The sequence below is a fragment of the Lynx rufus genome, unplaced genomic scaffold, assembly GCF_022079265.1.
Source record: "Lynx rufus isolate CCGP_SWC_20201006 ecotype Redwood Valley unplaced genomic scaffold, mLynRuf1.p SCAF_4, whole genome shotgun sequence".
NCBI lineage: Eukaryota > Metazoa > Chordata > Mammalia > Carnivora > Felidae > Lynx > Lynx rufus.
Window position 1 is genome coordinate 90,381,736 of NW_025814856.1, and position 19,307 is coordinate 90,401,042.

The following is a 19,307-nucleotide window of genomic DNA, read 5'->3' on the forward strand; positions in this document are numbered from 1 at the left end:
ACTTTACTATGACCAAAATGTTTTTAAGGCTATATCCTTCATCATCTGTAAATTATAAGAAACAAGTTCCCTACTCATAAGTGCACAGTTGTTATCAGTGTCAGATACGCACATTTTTTACTTTTTTTTTTTAATATTTATTCATTTTTGAGAGACAGAGAGAACGTGAGCAGGTGAGGTGCAGAGAGAGAGGGAAACAGAGTCCGAGGCAGGCTCCAGGCTCTGAGCTGTCAGCACAGAGCCGTGTGTGAGGCTAGAACCCATAAACTGCAAAACCATGTCCTGAGCTGAAGTCAGGCACTTAAGCCACCCAGGTGCCCGAGGTCCACACATTTTTTAAAGTAATGAAATATTAATTGTCTTGGCTTCTTGTTTGTGCGTGTGTGTGTGTGTGTGTGAGATGCTGGTACCCATGTTTCTCAGAATTTCTTCATTGATACCCTTCCTTTCAGTAGATCATACACTACCTGCTGGTAATGACATGATGGACTGTTTACTGAGACTCTATAATTTTGAAGATGAGGAATTTGAGATCTGGGAATCCAAGTTCATCGACTTGGTTAAGGTCATGCAATTTTCAAGCAGAAGTGGAGCTATCCTTCCATGCTGCTTCTGAAATTTCAAAGCAGTTTTAGAGGGATTTTTGTGTTTGTCCTCCTGTTCGTGCAAATCATTCTTTGATTTGCAGTACTTAGAATTTGTAGATAAGTAATTTGAGGTTTTGTCCATCCTCTTCCTTTTGTACCTGCAACAAATTTGATTTTCCACTGTTATTTTTAAGGTGGTGGTGTGGGAGGCAGAATAATGGTCCATAAATGGTCTACATCCTGATTCATGGGACTTGTGACTACATTGTGTTATACAGCGAAGGGAAATTAAGGTTTCAGGTGGAAGTAACATTGCAAATCGTTTGACCTTCAACTAGTAGAGTATGCCGGGTGATCCAGGTGAGCCAAATATTCTGAGTTATCCAGGTGAGCCCAATGTAATCACAGAGTACTTAAATGTGGAAAAGGGAAACAGAGAAGTCAGTGTCAAAGTGAGGAAGCATGAGAGCAGACTGACCAGGGCTTACTGTGGACAATGGAAGAAGGAAGCCATCTCCAAAAAATAGTGGCAGCCTCCAGAATGAAACTTCGTCCTGGTACCACTTCGCTTTTAGCCCCGTGAGACCTGTTGCGGCCTTCTCACCTCCAAAACGGTAAGATAAAACCTTTGTTTTGAAGCACTTGGTTGGTTGTGGTTGGTTACAGAGACTATAGGATTCCGATACCGGTGGAAATTCTTCTTAGCTGTTAGAATCTGATTGAGGGAAAATGGCCTTCGAATGAAGCCTTGCTGAGGTCTCTTTTCCACTCGGGCTTTTAGTCGTTTTTTTACAACCCACACTTCAGTTGGTGGATGCAGAGTGAGAAGGCTTCAGTTGTATTTTCATTGTAGAGGAAAGAGGGGTCCAGGACGTACTGGCACCGTTTTCTGCCTGAACAGGGTTAATTTCAGACAGCTGGGATTGTAGTTTTCTTTGTCTTCAGATATTTGGAGTATGAAGACTGCAGGGTCATGGAGTTCTCAAGTAACAACCAACTAGGCTTGGATAAGTTCTCCATGATGTGCCATCGGATCATCCCTGTAACTTTCATTCTTTGGTTTATGCAGTGAAGATAATAACATGTCCGTTGTTTTGCAACTAAACTGCACACTCCATGTGCAATGCCTTGTACAAAAAGGTAGTAAACATTTTAAAACCACAAGTATTGTTATACAAATTGTTCTCAGAGAAGCCGGTGTATTCTAGATGCATATGCTCTCTAAAAAAGAAAACAAAAAGTCATTTGTATTGCAGTCAATTTTTCTCTTGAGTTCCTGATTACTAAAATGATGGGGAAAGCTATGCTTAAAACTTTTTTTTTTTAACCATCCTAAAGATGATAGTTTTTTTTTTTCCCTTCACGTATTCACAATAACAATATAGATTGTAGCATCTTTATTTGTACTCGATAAAGTACTATCTTTAGGCACGCCTGGGTGGAACAGTCGGTTAAGCATCTGACTTTGGCTGAGGGCATGATCTGTTGATGTGTGAGTTCGAGCCCCATGTCAGGCTCTGTGCTGACAGATAAGAGCCTGGAGTGTGCTCCTTCTCTGTTCCTCGCCTGCTTGCACTCTGTCTCTTTCTCAAAAATAAAATGAAAAGAAAATTTAAAAAAAAACTCTCTCGATATATTACAGTTTTTTTACTCTTAGTAAAGACAAATCAAATCAATCCTGATTGAAAGGATTATAAAGGGGTACAATTAAATACTCCAACATGGCTTTGCTTTAAGTTCTCATTTTTGGAAACCAGTCTTCAGATGTCAATAGTGACGATGATATAACCGGTTTTCTTATTGTTGTTTACTTGAATAAAGTTCTTGCTGGAGTGATTCCCAGCCAGTGTCAATACATTATCCAACCTTCACAATAAGCAGTGTGTAATAAATAACTTAAATTTGGCTCACCAGAGAGCACATATTTCCTAGTATAATTTCCATTAAGGAAAAAACAAAAGAGTTGGTTTTGGCAGATTTCTGATCACTCCGTAGTTTTGTCTCTTCTATTCCTGAGATTGTTTTTTTGTTTTTTTGTTTTTTTTTTTTTTTTTGTATCCAGGAGGTTGAAGAGATTGCTTTTCTCATCTAGTGCTACATTCAATGTGGCATCTCTAAAACTATAATTACTAGTAGGAGCATTGTTGTATCTTGGACATGTTTGATTAAGTGTAGAGATTGTATAAATGAAGCGAGCCTCGCAAAAGGATGGAAAATGAAAGTCATGGTCATGGGCAAGAAATCCTACTACTTCTAATCATAGTGATTACATTGTCTTAATTAAACATACTATTTTCTTCATATTTGTTGTAATTTTTACTAGGATTCTGATAAAACCACAAACATTTGCTAAGCAGCTGTGTTTTTCTTCTTCTTTTTTTTTTTTTCCAACTATTCTAAATACATGCCTGAGTGTATGAAAGAATACAAACCTGAAGGTGGGGCATAATGTGTAAGGAGATGAACCAGTTCCTGGCCCTTGCTGCTTGCTGTTCCTGTCACATGTGCCCATGTTTGGGGCTGGTGGTGGGGTGGGAGGGAGGCACAATGTATTTGTAAGTTTTGGAAATAGGTATTCTGAGGCACTTAGGTAGATCTTAATCTAGATTAAGCCTACTCATGCTTTCTAAGTTCTAAAGTCTTACTCAGTTCGATAAACATGTGTTAACCTGGCGGAGGACAGAGGGATAGGCAAAGGTGAATTGCTGATAGTTGAGGACATTTCCATCCAGGGAAGGGAAATTTGGTTTCGGCACAATTAGGTTATAACAAGTCAGACGGCATGTCTAATTCCAGGCAGGAATAAGGGTAGTTCAACCTGAGTCTACCTCGACGAGACAGTCAAAGACTTTTTTGGAAACACTGGCTAGATTTCCAGGTGGGCTTCTGTGATGTGGTATTTATCATATGCTGACCTCAAATAGCAAAGAATGATGGTGTTCAGTTGAGCTCACTAATGTCCAGGACAAAAATCCGTAGTTAGTTAATAAGGAAGAACAAAGGAATGAATACTATTAGGACAAATAGTTTCTGCCATATGTCCCAAGAAATGACTGGGTTATTGCTGATACACCGTAATGAATTTAAATGAGTTTTTTCATAAAGACTCAGAAAAATAGGTAAAATTCATGTATGGTTCATATTTTTTTTTTATCTCTACTGGAAACAGTTGGAAAGACTTAAAATATTGCAACAAATGAAGAATTCCCTGATAAGAATATCAGTAACTTTGAAAGGCCACTTTTTATCATAAATACTGAAAAACAACTTTATAGGAAATGTGGTACAGTGCAAAGAGGGTAAGATGATGTGTAATATTGAAACGCTACCTATGTCAAGCCACCAATACTAGCCCGTCTTACAGTTTGGAAAATTCAGACCATTACTACAAAGTCAATAGTAACTGGTTCAGCTGAGGCCGAAGTGGATTAAAAAATACTAGAAGGTATCTTGTGAGGGAGACAGACTGAGGAATACTAAATCTACCAGAATCCGAAATAAAGTTAACATATCAAAGTCGAGTGCTGGGAACATAAATCAATCTAGTGCTCTTGGTCTCACAGATGACTAATGAAAGTAATATTGTCCAAAAATCTGTGGAATGCTGAAGGCATGTACTCCACAGATGATCGGAGGCCGGTAGAAAGTTGATGCTATTAGTAGAGCAACTACCTCTCCGGCTGCTAATGAAGAGTAGAGATCATGGGAGTACACGAATGTCTGCCTTTGAGGAATCTGGAAGCTCCGGTCCAGAACCCCTACCATCTCTTCCATTATTACTGATGTAACTGCCTCTTGTTATTGAAAATGTTGTGATGTGAATAATGAAATGATGTAAAACCCAATTCTGTTTGACACTTTCATGATATTTCTTACCAGGGCAGGAAGATGACTCTTGTTCTCCTTTTTCCTTAAAAACAACAACAAAAACAACAGTGGTAACAAAACACACAGTCGTATATTTGTGCCTAGTGGCACAGAAGTCTTGGGGAGATTGGGTATTAGATTTCTAATGAGAGTGAAAAGAGAAACATTCTGGAATATCCACAAGCGGTAACTATTTAAGATGCAGAGTGATGTTTCATGATCAGGTTACTTAAAATAATAAAAAAGGTGTATATATCCTGTTGTATTCCTTGTTACTGTAATTGGTATCCACCAATATTAAACGTAGGGAAGAGTAAGAACAACTTGAAAAGAATTTGGCTTTCTTGGCCAAACCTTAAAAAACTAAACAGTCAGATCCAGTAAAGGTAACATTAACCATGAAAGTACATAGGAAATTAAAGAAAAAAGCAAATACTGGCATTTCACAAAATGAAATCAATTACATATGGATATATAATTCCATTACTAAATTTTGTACTGCAGGTTTTACTGTGAAATTGAACTAGAGTAAGAATACTTGGGAAGAAAGACTAAAGACTTTAAAAATATCCCAACTACTGGACTTCTTAAAAGTTAAAAAAATAAAATTACAGAGAAAGAGGAGAAGAATAAAATATTCAAACCCATGGTTTAAAGATGTTGACCATGTCCTTTCAAGGATTGATCTTCTAAACATTTATTCCATGAGGCCAGTTCCCACAAACCAATATGACGCAAGTCAAACTCCAGGTTTTCCTAATAACAGCGAGGCAGGAAAGCGGTAACCATTTGAGCAAATTGTGTTTGCAACCAAGGGCTCTAGTGTGATGAAAAACCTCTGTATGTTAACTACATTATACAGTGTAATGATACCATGTAACCTCATTAATCATCTAAGGGAGAAAGATACACAAGTATGAAGTCAAAATCCTATCAATTATATGAAACCTATTTTTTTTACATGACTTGCTGCGTGTAACCATCCAAATGAATGAAGTTTCAAAGGGAACTGTGCTAAGTTAGAAAACTTAATTAGTGGCTTCCTTGTGCATATAGTGTCTGTCTTAAACTCAGATTTAATTTTGAAATTCTGGGGTTGAATTAGAAAACTTGAATCCTAGTTCTCTTGAAATCTTACTGGGTTAATGGTAAAACCTGGAATAAATCCTTAGGGCATGTGAAAGACACCTAAGCCCCCGAGAAAAAATACTTCCAAGGAACTCTGAAAGCAAATGAAGTAGATTATGCGGATATAATTAGAATTTCACAAGAGCAATGATTCATTGCTAGGGTCAGTCTGATTACACTGGACAGTTATAATATTTGCGTTCTGGAGTTGCTACTAAAATCAAGTTTTCTATAAATAATATACTTTGATTTGAGAGGTTATATCCTCAAATCTGGAAAACAGTATAAAATGGCACAGCTAGCCATAGAAGAGGCCCCTTTGACATTGGGGGGTGGGGAGGAAAGTCGAGATTATTCCTTGGGAAGTGTTTGCGTTTACAGCAACTGTAAAATTTGATAATACAATAACTCCCTTTTCCATTTATTTCACATACAAGTGTGGGTCTGTGTCACTTGATATATTGGCCTCAGATGAGAAGAGGGACACACAGGCTGATGAGACTCCTCGAGAAGATAGTGGGGTTGCAAAATGAATTGAAAGCGATTTCAAGAAAATACTTGGTCAGAAGTTGAGTTAAAGGGGTTGAAAAACTGGGATGACAGAAAGAATCAAAGGCAGGACTACCACTCATAGAGGATTTTTTTCCAATTAAGTTTCCTTGAAGTGAGAAGGAGGACACAGAGGCTTAGTTTTTCTGTTTATCAGTGTTACTTTAAATCACTAACAAATTGAGTTTAGCACAAAATACATTAGTGAAATTGTTAACTTCACCACTTTATCTATTATCAATAGTTGATATTTTGAAGATAGTCATTCCGTGCCCGAACTCTGGGAAATAGGTATTTATGTTTCTGTATTACTTTGACCAAAACTTGAGAAGGTTCTAAAGTAGTCATAAAGGAATACAAAAGAATACTGGAGAAAGCCATTCTAGAAAGGAGCATGACAATTTAATAGTTTCTAACTTTTTTCCCTCCAGGGATCTATCCATATTTCTCATTTGGTAGGAACACAATGGCTTTGGAGTCACAATATAACTAGTTCTTTGCACTAATTAACTCTATGATCTTGAGCCAATTTTTTTGGGGGGGGTCGCTGTCTGGAATGTATGTATCTAATAAAATGGGAAAAGAAAATTCCAGACATGCCCTGGAGAACTTAGTCTTTGTTATATAATGTACAGTGTTAAGATGGTGAAAACAAAATGTGGAGGGGGGACCACGTGAATGGGTACACGGAAAGGAGAGTTTGAGAGGGTAGACACAGGACCTGAACTGAGGATGGAATCCCAGTAAAGGAGGACTGAAGGAAAGTGTAATGGCCAAGAGTTTGGGATGATAGGCAGCAAAGACTTAGACAAAAGTGAAAATGACAAGTCAGAACAAAGTGGAACAGAAGTCTGAAAGCAGATATGTGAAATGCATACCCCAAGGCAAAGCTATTTTCAGTGACCCAGGTGCACACTGCTGATCCAACACATTAAGGTCTGTTTCTGGAACTTTCTAAACGAAGATGATTACATTAGATTTTTCCATGGTAAAAGAGAGTGGAGTTGGTGTTGGGTTGCTTGATAATCTAGCAAGCCCAAGAAACCTTTTGATTCTCTAAACCTGATTAAACAGAGCATAGAAACATCTGTATATCCACAGAGATTTATCTTAGTTTAAATTAGGATAACCTACATTTATCAAAGAGTTTTGTTTATTGCAAGAAATGAAATTAAGTTATATGAGCTTTTATTACTGTGTAGACAAAATATTAGTGCACATAAAGCTCATAATAAAAAAATAGATTTTTTAAAACATGTTAAAAACAGTTTTATTACGGAGGGATAACAGGTCACCATTTTCATGATTTGGGTCAGGCTTGAACAGTTCATAGCTTTTCTTTTACTACCTGCCACTTAGGGACTTGGGGTTGACCTTTTCCCATGTGCTGTAATAATGAGAAGTATCTTAAGTTTCTTTTCCCAAGGTGGATTGTGTTCTTGCTTTGATGACAAAATTCCAGTGGGCTTCTATTGTACCTGTGATCTCTTAAATGTATGTATCTTTACCTTTTATGCATTTAACTTGTCAAGGGTTTTTGTTCTGAAGGAGCTTTGGCCAAGAAGGCCTAGTCTTGCCTTATTTCTAATGTCCAAGCTTCTCCCATCCAAGCTCCCTCAGAGAGAGGGCCCCGTTATATGCTTTCCTCAAGAAAACACAAATAGATCCACTTTAGTAAATTGCTTCAACACTTGCATTGCATTTATTTACATATATTGTAATATATATAAACATGCAAAAGAAAATACAATTTTAATTGAGGGCTAATAAAATTTTAATAAACTTTACTAAAACTTGGAGAAAAACGGGAAAAAATGATTTTAAGTGAACAATCCTCTTTTTCTTTGGTATTCCATACAAAGGAAAAAACTCCAGGCAAGACTATTTCTTGACTATCACTTTGTAATTATTAAAGTTAACTGAAATGCACCTTGTACAGGACAGAAAATTGATATTCTGGAGAGAATGAGAATTTCATGCAATTTCTAAAACTTGGGGTCATTTTCTTGTTTCCAAACATGAAAATATTGTTTCATAGAATTTGCCTTCACGAAAAGAAAGGTGAAGATTACCTTGCCACTCTGTTTTGCTGGGTCTTATTATTGCTAATGAGTATGGATGACTTTATTTACATCTAATAGTTATTTGAATTATTCAATCAAAGCTTTCCTTCAGATGCACGAAACTTTGTTGAAAATGTATCAGAAGACGGTCTGGTTTCTGTAAAAAAAAAAAAAAAAAAAAGAGAGATAATGGGGACAGAGATTTTTCAGATGCCAGAGTGAAGGAAACAAAATGTTACAAAAGCACTTTAGAGAAGTGAAGAAGTTAATATTTTGTTTAGGAAACCTCAAGAAAAGGGAGTTAACAACTCCGCATCTTACCTGCAATCCTCATAATTTCAGAAGAGAAAATACTATTGTCTCTCCTCTAATTCTATAATCCTGGTATTCCTATTGTTTGAGAAAGTAAGTCATCCCAAGACATGAAGAGGATCCATTATTTTACCATTTACACTTCCTTTTCCATATCCTGTCTTCACTCAGAACATGTATTGTGTTGTTTTATTGCAATTTTAAGAGAAACTCAAGGGCTGGGGACTGTGGACTCTCTCTAACCAAATGAGGATTTTACTAACAACAATGAATATCGATACCAATAAAATGTCCTTAGGTTTACCCTTCTTACTAGATTCTGTAACATTTCTCACCAAGGGTAATTAATCCTCATTGAGATTTTGTTTTGAATCATAGACTGTTTTCAAAAAATAAGTTTACTGGGGCCCCTAGGTGGCTCAGTCAATTAAATATCGAACTCTTGATTTTGGCTAAGGTCATGATCTCCTGGTTGATGAGTTAAGCTCGTGTCTCCCTCTCTTCCCCTCCCCTGTTCATCATGTTCTTTATCTCTCAAAAAATAAACATTTAAAAAAAAATTTTAACACAATTAAGTCATGATTTTCTTTTGGAACTTAATTTAAATACTTTTAGCTCTTTATTTCTGTATACCTTGTTTTTTTGTTCCAACGTTCTATTTTTGAGATGGTTTCGTGATGTCGAAGCTGTTGTGTGTCCTTAGGCAGAATCTTTGTGCCACTGCTACTAAGCAACCAGCTTTCTTGAAGTGACCCCCTTGCTCTACAAACAGAGGGCTTGGTAATAAAGGTAGCCTTTGATTTCTCAGCCTGCCTCTCCTAAATGTGAGCTGGTGCTAGAGTGATGGGGGTGGAGTGTTCCCTACCTGCCATAGCTGAGGTAGGGCTTCCACTGTAAAAGTTAGGGGCCAGGTAAAGGAAGGGAGCTTCAGGCATCCACCTGTACTTGCCTGGAGGAGAGTATCCTCAACATGGAACTGGACAAGGTGGGAGGGGAATGACCAATGCAGTGGCAAGGTAGAAATAGTAGCTCCTAATTGGGAGTTGGGAGAGGGAGTCCAGTCTTGTTGTTTGTATTTGCCTAGAATCGAACTTGCTGAGCAGGGTTAGGAGAGAAAGGAGGTTTTGACTCAAAGGTCAGAGACTCACTGTTCACACCAAGATTGAGCAGATTGTCTTGAATGTCTGTCTATCCATTTGCTGATTCCTTTTCAAACTCCTTGTAGAGATTTTGAGTGGTTGTTTTCACCTGTTACGGTTATTAAACTAAGAGGTCCCTGTATTACTGTATTTTATGTGATTTGTGGTAGACAAAAGAGTTGTATCTTTTTACAATTCTGGCCATCACTACGAATTTATCAGAGTGTTTAGACTTTTAAATCCAATACAAATATTGGTATCTTGAAATGTAGGTATAGCATTTCTTGTATGTTGGTTTTCTCTATTTACCCTTACTGTTTCTTCAGTCTCCTGAGTCCATTGAACATTTATTATTTTATTTAATTCTCCTTTGTGTTCTTGGTATAGTGTCCCTTTGCATAGTTCTTACAGCGATTGTCCAAAGGGATTATAATTATACACTTAGCCTTTCACATTCTGTTTAGAAACAATACTGCATTACTTCCAGTGGAAGTGGAAAGCTTAACACAATATATACTCCTTAGCTCTTTCCTTACACTGTACTTGTCATAGATTATTCCTACTTAACGTTGACATTTTCTCAGATAATGCTCAAGTTTTTCATTCAACCGTCAAATATATCTTAACTCCAATACACATGAACTGTATCATATTTACCCAGTACTTAACATTTCTGTTGATCCTTTTCCTTGATTCCTAATGATCCAAATTTATGTCTGTCCTTCGGGATGAAAACCTTCTAGTAGTGATTTTTTTTTGGGGGGGGGGCAGGTCTTGTGGCAACAACTTCTCTTGGTTTCATTTCCTCTAAAAGTACCTGATTTACCCTTCCCTCCTGAAGGCCATTTTCATTAGATCTAGAATTCTAGGCTAAAGGTTTTATCCACTCAGCACTTGAGAATTTGTCCTTGTTATTTCTGAAAGTAAAATTTTTCAACCTTCAAATTCTTACTCTCCAGCAATGATGGCAATTGTTTTTTCTGACTGCCTTGAAAATGTTTTTTTTTTTTTTTCTTCTCTAATTTCTGGCACTTTTATTACACCTGATACACATTTCAAAGGGCTTATACTGTTTGGGGTTCATAAATTTCTGGACTGGGTAAGTTTGTGCTTTTTATAAAAATGGCGAAGTAGTCAGTATTTATTGAAAAAAAAATTTCCTGCCCTACATAGACTTTGCCCCCATTCCTTGTAGCGCCATTTGGTATTATCTGATATGCTCTGTGCATTTTGTTTCTAATGCGTTTCTAATGCGTCTGCTGTTTATATTTCTACTACTCTATTTTCAGTTTTACTTAGTTATTTGTTCTATCCACTCTATTAAGCACATCCATTGGGGTTTTATTTGGAGAGTTGTTATTTTTAAGTTACAAAATTTTCTTTTGACCCTTATCTATATATTCTATCTATTTTCCGAGCTTTGGCCCTTCATTCATTGCAAGAGTGATGGCTTTGACTTCCTGGAATGTTTTTTAACAAGTGCTTGAAAGTCTTGGTCAAATAATTCCAACATCTGTGTCATGTCCTTGGCATACACTGATGATTGTATCACATGCCTGCTGATACTTTGCTTGTCTTTGGTGTATGGAAAACTTTTTAAATGCATCTTGGACATCTTGAATGTTGTGTTACAAGACTGTAACAGCTTCTAAAACCTGCAAGTAATGTTTCTATTGTTTAGCAGCCTTGGCTTTAAGCCACACGCCTACCTAGCCATCTCTGGATTATGTTTTCAATATTGTTTTTGTTCCCAAAGTGTGCTACACACCAGAATGGTCTAGGAAGTGGGCAGTTGTCTGTCTCTTAGTTGGGTTCACAAGATCATTTGTCTACTTTTTAGGACAGATCCATGCATTCATGCATACCTTGATGTGCATAGGAGGGTGGATGATCCCAGGAGCTGATAACAACCATAAAGATTTTTTGTCAAGTTCTTTTTATTTGATCTCCATGATACTTTGCAATTCCCTACATGTGTCCCTTCTGCTCCTCCAGCTAGAATGCTGGTGCTTTATTTACTTTGTACTGCTGCACAGTCCCTATCACTGTGCTAACATCCAGTGCCAATGATCAGATGAACAGAAAGAGAAAAGAATCAACAGAAATTTGCTACATGCATTGGGACTACAGTCAGAGAGGAAGGTTCACTTTGCTTGGAGTTGTAAATGACCATGCGTTCCCCTTGCCTTAATGTTGCTGCCAGGAAACCTCTTTTTCTATCTGAAGGCCTGAACTAGAAGGTGATCCTACAGTGCTCTGTGCATGTGCCAATGCCACCTTCCACTTGGCCAAGGGACCATGGAGGGAAAAACATACGGGTGACTTCTTCACTGATTCAGCGTAACCTCTATTTTTGCTCTTTTCTCCACAACTTCCTGTGACTATTGACTTTTTGTAGTTCACTGACTATTTGATACATTTTGTCTGGGATTTTTAGCTTCATTGAATGGACTGACAGAGTGGAGTATGTTCACTCCATCTTGCCCAGAACCAGAATATTACTGATAATAGTTGGGGCATAAAAACAAATCATAATTTCTTTACACTTGACTAACCTAATATGATTTAGACATAAAGTTTTAGGTTACCAGACGGGATATACTAAAATGCAGTCTTAAATCCTGGTGAATAGGTCATTCTCAAGGCTAGAGTAGATAATGGAACCCTAGTAACTTATATCCTTATCCTACGGTAAAGGTATAGTGGCTTGGCTTTGATATTTTTTATGGCAATCTAAAGGGCAACTATCATACATTGTACATATATCATACATCATTCATACATCATTGACCTCTGAAAACAATAAGTGTCTTCAGATGTGATTTATACGTATGAACAATATCAAGGAGAGTAAAGTTGGAGAAATACTCCCTTAGAATAGATCTTGTAAATGCTCATTGTTCTATATTTTTATAAAGTTCGCTAGCAAACACCTCTTGATAGAGTTTCTAGATATCTGCCTAGAATATTTAAATGAAAATAGGTCTTTTTGTTTAGATACCAGTTGTCAAGTATGGGAGTTAATTACAAACAACAGACTGCAATCTTTGCCCTTGATTTAATAATATATTTTAAGACATGTTGTGACCTGTGATTGGGATGCCGTATGGAAGTACTTGGTAGCCGGGTCAACCTCTCTTTCAAAACAGTGCTGTAAAAATGGTTTTGCACTGCATGCAGACTTACTAGAAGGTCGTTGTGTCATAACACAGAACATAGTAGTGTATAACTTAATTAGTTTTAGAAAAGTGTTATCCTTTAATACATAAATAACGCATTAAAAAGAAGTCCTATAATTATCTAACATAGAGCAGTAGTGGGTGATTTTAGAAACACACCATTAGATAAAAAACAATACACACCACCATATTCTTACACCATATTACCTAATGAAATGCAAGTCAAGATTTCAATGGATGTAAGTTCAAAATTGGGCACGATAAATTAGACTACATTTACAAAGTCCCAAAGTCCTTACTCTGGCTATATTTTAAAATTATTTTGTGCTGTGTCACCTGTGTCAATGACCATAAGTTATCCAGGAATCCCAAGATGCAAAAGGATCAAGCACAAACATTTCACACTACTTACGATGCCAAAATACAATGCAGGAATGTTTTCCAAGCTCAAGAAAGCAAAATCCACTTTGATATTGAATATACAATCTCTTTGCTAGACCTTGTAAAAGGAACAGTTTGTACATCAAATAATAAAAGTGGCTTGTTTTAATTAGGGGCATTATTTTAAAGTGTTTTGGCAAGCTGCTGGCAGTGTGTGTGTGCATGCACTAAAGAGATCACCAAAAGAAAGAAGTGTTTTCATGATACAGATCCAATGCTCCCCCCTATAAAATCACTTCTTGTGGGATCTAGGCTCCATCCCAAGCCAAGGGTCAACTACCTAATGTGGAAACTGGCTTCTATCATCACTGCAACTCAGTCCATCGAGTGTACAGTAATAACCTAGAACAGACTTTTGGTGACCAAAGCAAAGAGAAAAGCCAAGTCTGAATTATGATAGTTCTGCAAATGAGACATCTCACATTACCACAGGCCTTTTATAGATGATTGATGGAGTGTTTTTAATTATGACTCACATCAGTTGATCTTCCTGTGTTATCTTTGCTGAACATCAAATACATATTCATAGTATGTATATTTATGATTGCTTTGACCATCCGGTTATTCATTGGTAGGATAATCTAAGGTTTGGGTTTTACTGAGGGGTTTTTAGCATGGTTTCTGAATTTTAAGCAATTGAAACAGCATTCTGGATTTTGGTTTCTCATGAAAAAGCAAGTCCATTCCTTTGAATATGTTAGACTGTGTGTACTTGACACAGAAAAATCTTTCAGAATCAAATTAAAAATATATTTTAGAGTCTGATGTGGTCACATTCAAATTAAATCTGATACCTAAAGGAAAAACTATGGAGAGTATTTGGTCAATGACTTGATATATTGTAAAGTAGGAGTGTGTGCGTGTGAGTGTGTATGCGTGTGTATGTGAGTGAGCATAATAAATTAGGTACCCAGACAAGAGTGTGATACTTAGGGTTGGTTGAGATGACTCCATGCACATGAGTTATCCTCACATTCCCCCAATGAGCTCTGAGGTTTTACTAAAAATACCATATGTTTTATTAATGGAATATCTGCTTGAAGGTCCAAATTTAAATTTATATAGCATATATTACATTATACATACACACATAATGCTTTCATGTTAAGATAAGCATTAAGTTCTGGTGGCAATCAAGTAAATACGCCTAGTAAAGAACAATGTAATTGTTCATACTTCAAGACTGAGCCTTGCATCTGTTTCTAAATAGCCTCTGTTTCATTGTTAGCGAACACTTCATGTTCTATATCCAGTCTGTGTTTCCCCCGCCCCCCACCACAGTCTTGCGTCTGTTCAGTGCACTTGATCCGTTTATCTTTTGCCTAAAGCTTTACAATTACTTACACTTTACTCCATCTTTCCGCTGGCTTGCTTTCATACACTGTTGAACTGATTGGACAGCTAAGCAACTGTAAAAATGCCTCTTCCACCCCTATTTGAAACCTCAGTGTACCAAGCTAAGGACTGACACAATTTTAGTAAAATGGCTGTCCAAACATCAAAATTACAGGTCATCAGAAATAAGTTGTACAGGATTCTATCCAGATGGGTCTGTGTCAAAATACTGAGATGGAATGTGGTGATAACATGACTCACATTTTCCTCAAGTTGGAATTTCTTTTCAAAAGGAGTGACTGGCGAAACTCTCTATCCTATCAGACTTAAATACATGATATACCCACATGTATATCAACACTTACTACTTACATTCATATTATGATAGTCTAATCACACACATAGAAGGCAGTGCTATTCTAAAATTGTAGCTACGAAATAAAGCTGTGTGGTGTATCCTGAGGTTGCAGATAGAAGTACAAAGTACTGCCGTTGATGGTTAGCAGTGTTAAAAAACAAAACAGAGGTGGTAACTTAAATTATAACTTCGATTGAATATTTCTGAAAATAAGAGTGTAATATTGGGTATCATCTTGGACACGTGGTTACAGCGAATCCTGCTTTCTTTAGGTATTCCTTTGATGTTGCCTCAAACACACAGTAAAACTGGAGGAATTTTTCCTAAAGCTCAAGATGTCACTGTAACAGAAAAAAAATGAAAGTCATGAGGTTGTTACTGCAAAATACTGAGGCATTATTTACAAACAAAGACAAATGGCTAGCACACATCAGGTGCCCCTTCCTCCTTTACCTATCGCCTTCAGGTGTAGCTGACGGTGTGAGAAGGGTTAGTATTGCTTCAGAGTTTCTGATGGTATTGGTGAGACTGGCTGACGAAGTATAGGTCTTTTTCCACCAACTGAATTCGACAATCATGTGAAGCTATTGTCAGCATCTTCAAGCATAGCTTCATAACAACAAGGAATTCCGTGGAGAGAAATACTGAATACATCAACCCTCACAAATACCGTTCCTGATCATTGTCTCTACTGATAAAAACTGAACTACCTGATAATCAGAAGCACATGGTTAAACTTGACAATCTAATAAACATTTTTATTTAACTACTCTAGGTGCATTTAACCAATCTGATTTTAGAATTGAGAAGAGCTCAGTTTTGCCAAAGATACTTCCCCTAGCGTTGTGTGCAAGTCAAAGATTATTTTCACTTGGACTAAATGACCATACATTACATTTTATGTTCCTCAAAGTACCAAACAAAACTTAAAAATATAAAAAAAAAAAGTAGAGTAATATGTTCGTAGGCCAACTGCCCATTCCTTTTCACTATTAAGTATGACAAATTTTTCCTCCATGCCAGATGTCCTGGAAATTAGGAATCCGTGTCCTTGTTAGGTTTTCCTGATTTCCTCAAGCCCTGATAAAGAAACTGAAAAGACTGTCTGTGCATACATAAACTTAAACAGAAATATTTAAATGTTGCTTAGGCTTTAATTGGTTTGGGTAGGACTTCTCAAATCCTGGATGGCCTGTTTGACTTGCTAATCAGAGAAGTATGTGCTAATTCAGCACATCTCTCATGTGAATGTTTTGCAGTTAATCTTTATTCTTAAACATACTGCAGCTCCAGAGAGCAGAAACTTCTGTCCTCTTGAATGACGATAGCTATGTATGGATGTAGTCAAACTGAATTTCTAGTTCTATTCTGTAACCATAAACAGGTATCCTCATTAAACCACAGAGTTACCCCAAATTTGGTATTTTCCGACCTTTAATGAATAAACTATACATAGAATAGTTGGAGCTTGTGCCGAAATTTCCACAAAATATCATAGGTGCATTTCATAGGCATGTTTGTGTTGGCCTGAACTATAAAAGCCTAGATGCTGTACCATGTGACCCCATAGCATAAGGGGTGCAAAAATGAAGTTACATCCTAATTTATGACATTGACTATAAGTCCTTACTTTTTTCCTGGAGCGGAGGTTGAGGGAAATAAAGGTTTAAGTAGAGGCAATGAAACATGTTCCCCATCACTAACATCATTGATATGGCTGAAGATTGAAGGCTACAAAACTATGGAGTTGGGAGGCTCTGGGATTGCTGATAAGAAGGAAATGTAAAAGGGCTCCTGCTGTTACTTGAGTCTCCTACGTGAAGTTGGAATCATGTTCTTTGCACTGTGTTACCTTTAATTGTCAAGGCAGCATAACCGTGTTGGTTAATTTGCAAACACTCGGGCCAATGTACTTAGTAACTTCATGACTGTGGGCCTAGCCTACAACTTGCCTGTGTTGCTTATCTTTAAAAATGGGATGAAAACAATAGTACCTAATCATAAGGTTATTTTGGACATCAGTTAAAATGTATAAAACATTTAGTGCCAGGAAGCTAGGAATTAGTACGTGACTGGTTCTTAATGTTCACATCTTTGGGAACTTGTCTCCTCTGTTTTCTAATAGACCTGTTACATCTGCTGATGACCTACTGAGAAAGGTAGGGAAAAAGGGAAGGAGGGGAGAGGGGGAGAGAGGCAAGGAGGAAGAGAGAGGAGAGGGAGAGAAAGAATGAACACAAAGTCTTTGTGAAAACACTTGATGAACTTGTTGGAATCTATAATATGATCCTGATCCTTATCAAAGGGTCAGGATATAACACGTTGGCCTTCTTTATAATACGAAATCATGAACTGGAAGATGCCTATAGTTATTTCTTAATTTGTTTTACAAAGTTTGGATCCATCACCAAAATGTTACTTCAGTAGTATGACTGATAATGACAAAATCATCACGGATCAGTGTGTTTTTTTTAAAATCCGTTTGATGACAAAATTCAGTTTGGAGTAAAAGACATGGTTTCTCTAGGAGAAAAAAAAATCTGGATGTATACCATAAGTCTAAGGTGTGTGTGTGTGTGTGTGTGTGTGCGCGCGCGCTTGTTTAGAAGTTTTGTGAACTTACTGTATTGTATCTTTGTACCTCAAGCTAAGAACCTCTGCATAGAGATCACCTCATGACAATTTCATTACAAAAAATATCCAAACTAGGGGCACCTGGGTGGCGCAGTCGGTTAAGCGTCCGACTTCAGCCAGGTCACGATCTCGCGGTCCGTGAGTTCGAGCCCCGCGTCGGGCTCTGGGCTGATGGCTCAGAGCCTGGAGCCTGTTTCCGATTCTGTGTCTCCCTCTCTGTCTGCCCCTCCCCTGTTCATGCTCTGTCTCTCTCTGTCCCAAAAATAAACGTTGAAAAAAAAATTAAAAAAAAATATCCAAACTACATAAAATATCTTACTTTTAAGATGTTAAATTTTAAGGGGCACCTGGGTGGCTCAGTCAGTTAGCATCCAACTCTCGATTTGGGCTCAGGGAATGATCCCCGGGTCACCGGATCCAGCCCCACATCAGGTTCTGCCTCAGCCCAGAGCCTCTTTGGGATTTTCGCTTTCCTCTTCCCTCTCGTCCTCCCCAGGGCTAGGGGTATATATCAGCTGTTTGAAGGTTACACATCTCTGTCTGAAAAGAAAAACTACTTAGCATTGACTCTTACTCTCTAAAGCCACATGCAAAAAATAGTCCTGACACATTGATACATGAGGCAGAGGAGCCGGGGCACATGTATCCCTAGATGGAACTATTGATGACCTCCCCTGATATACTCCTGGTTCTAGAGTGCTTCCTTGGAGACCACCGTGTTGCTCCAGTGACTCAGCATGTCTGCATCAGCATGAAAGAATGGACTAGAAAGCTGGGACAAGAAGGTGTTATTATCTTCTGTGTGCAGAGTGTAGCCAATAAGTTCAGATTGCTTTCACAGAATTGAGGACTAATTGGATCCACAAGGAGAAAAAAAAAAAAAAAAGACTACTGGGCTCCTTCTTAGGAAAAATAGAAAATCAGCAGTAACTGAGTAAATTAAGAATAAACTGCCAACTTTCCTGCTAAAATTGTCAATGCTAGTGCTTTCTAATCTCCAGTTACTGCTCCAAAATCTCCTTTCCTCAAATTAGAGAAAATCACTGTGGGTCTGTGCCAATCATTCTGTTTTTCATCCAGTAGTGACCCCTCTTACCCTAACGCAAACTGATTTAGGCCAGGTACAAAAGCACACATACACAACACTGGACACCAGTCCCTGAAGACTTAACAGAAATACTGAAACGCTGTGTCCTATTTGCAGTGAGCCAGAAGAGTTCTCTCATGGGTGATGTCTTCAAACAGACACCAGAGCACTTGCCACATGACTTTTCCGATGGAAGTCGTCTGGATCCTGAGCTAAAATAAAAATAAGCCCGAAATTTGGTGCCCATTAAGGGATAACAGCAGAGTGAGGTTACCAGATAGCCTCTTACTCGATGGACTTCTATTTGCCAAAAAAATAATATTCAGTTTGCCACTTTCCCCTATGATGTGGTAATCTCATTAGGAGACACGAAAAGAACCATTTGATGAGGAAGTTGAAGAAAATAATCAAATGCATAGCCATATTATTATACAAACTGCCAGTTAAACTATTTCTGTCCTCAACCGTGAGGTAGACTTGCATAGAATTGAACTTATTTTTTTCATTTCACATGAATTCAAATGAATTTCAAATGAATCACCATGGTATCCGTGATGAAGCATGTTTCAGTATGTAAAGGGGAGAGGAGAGGAACACGTCTATTTGAGCGATTAGAGTCAAGGGGCTG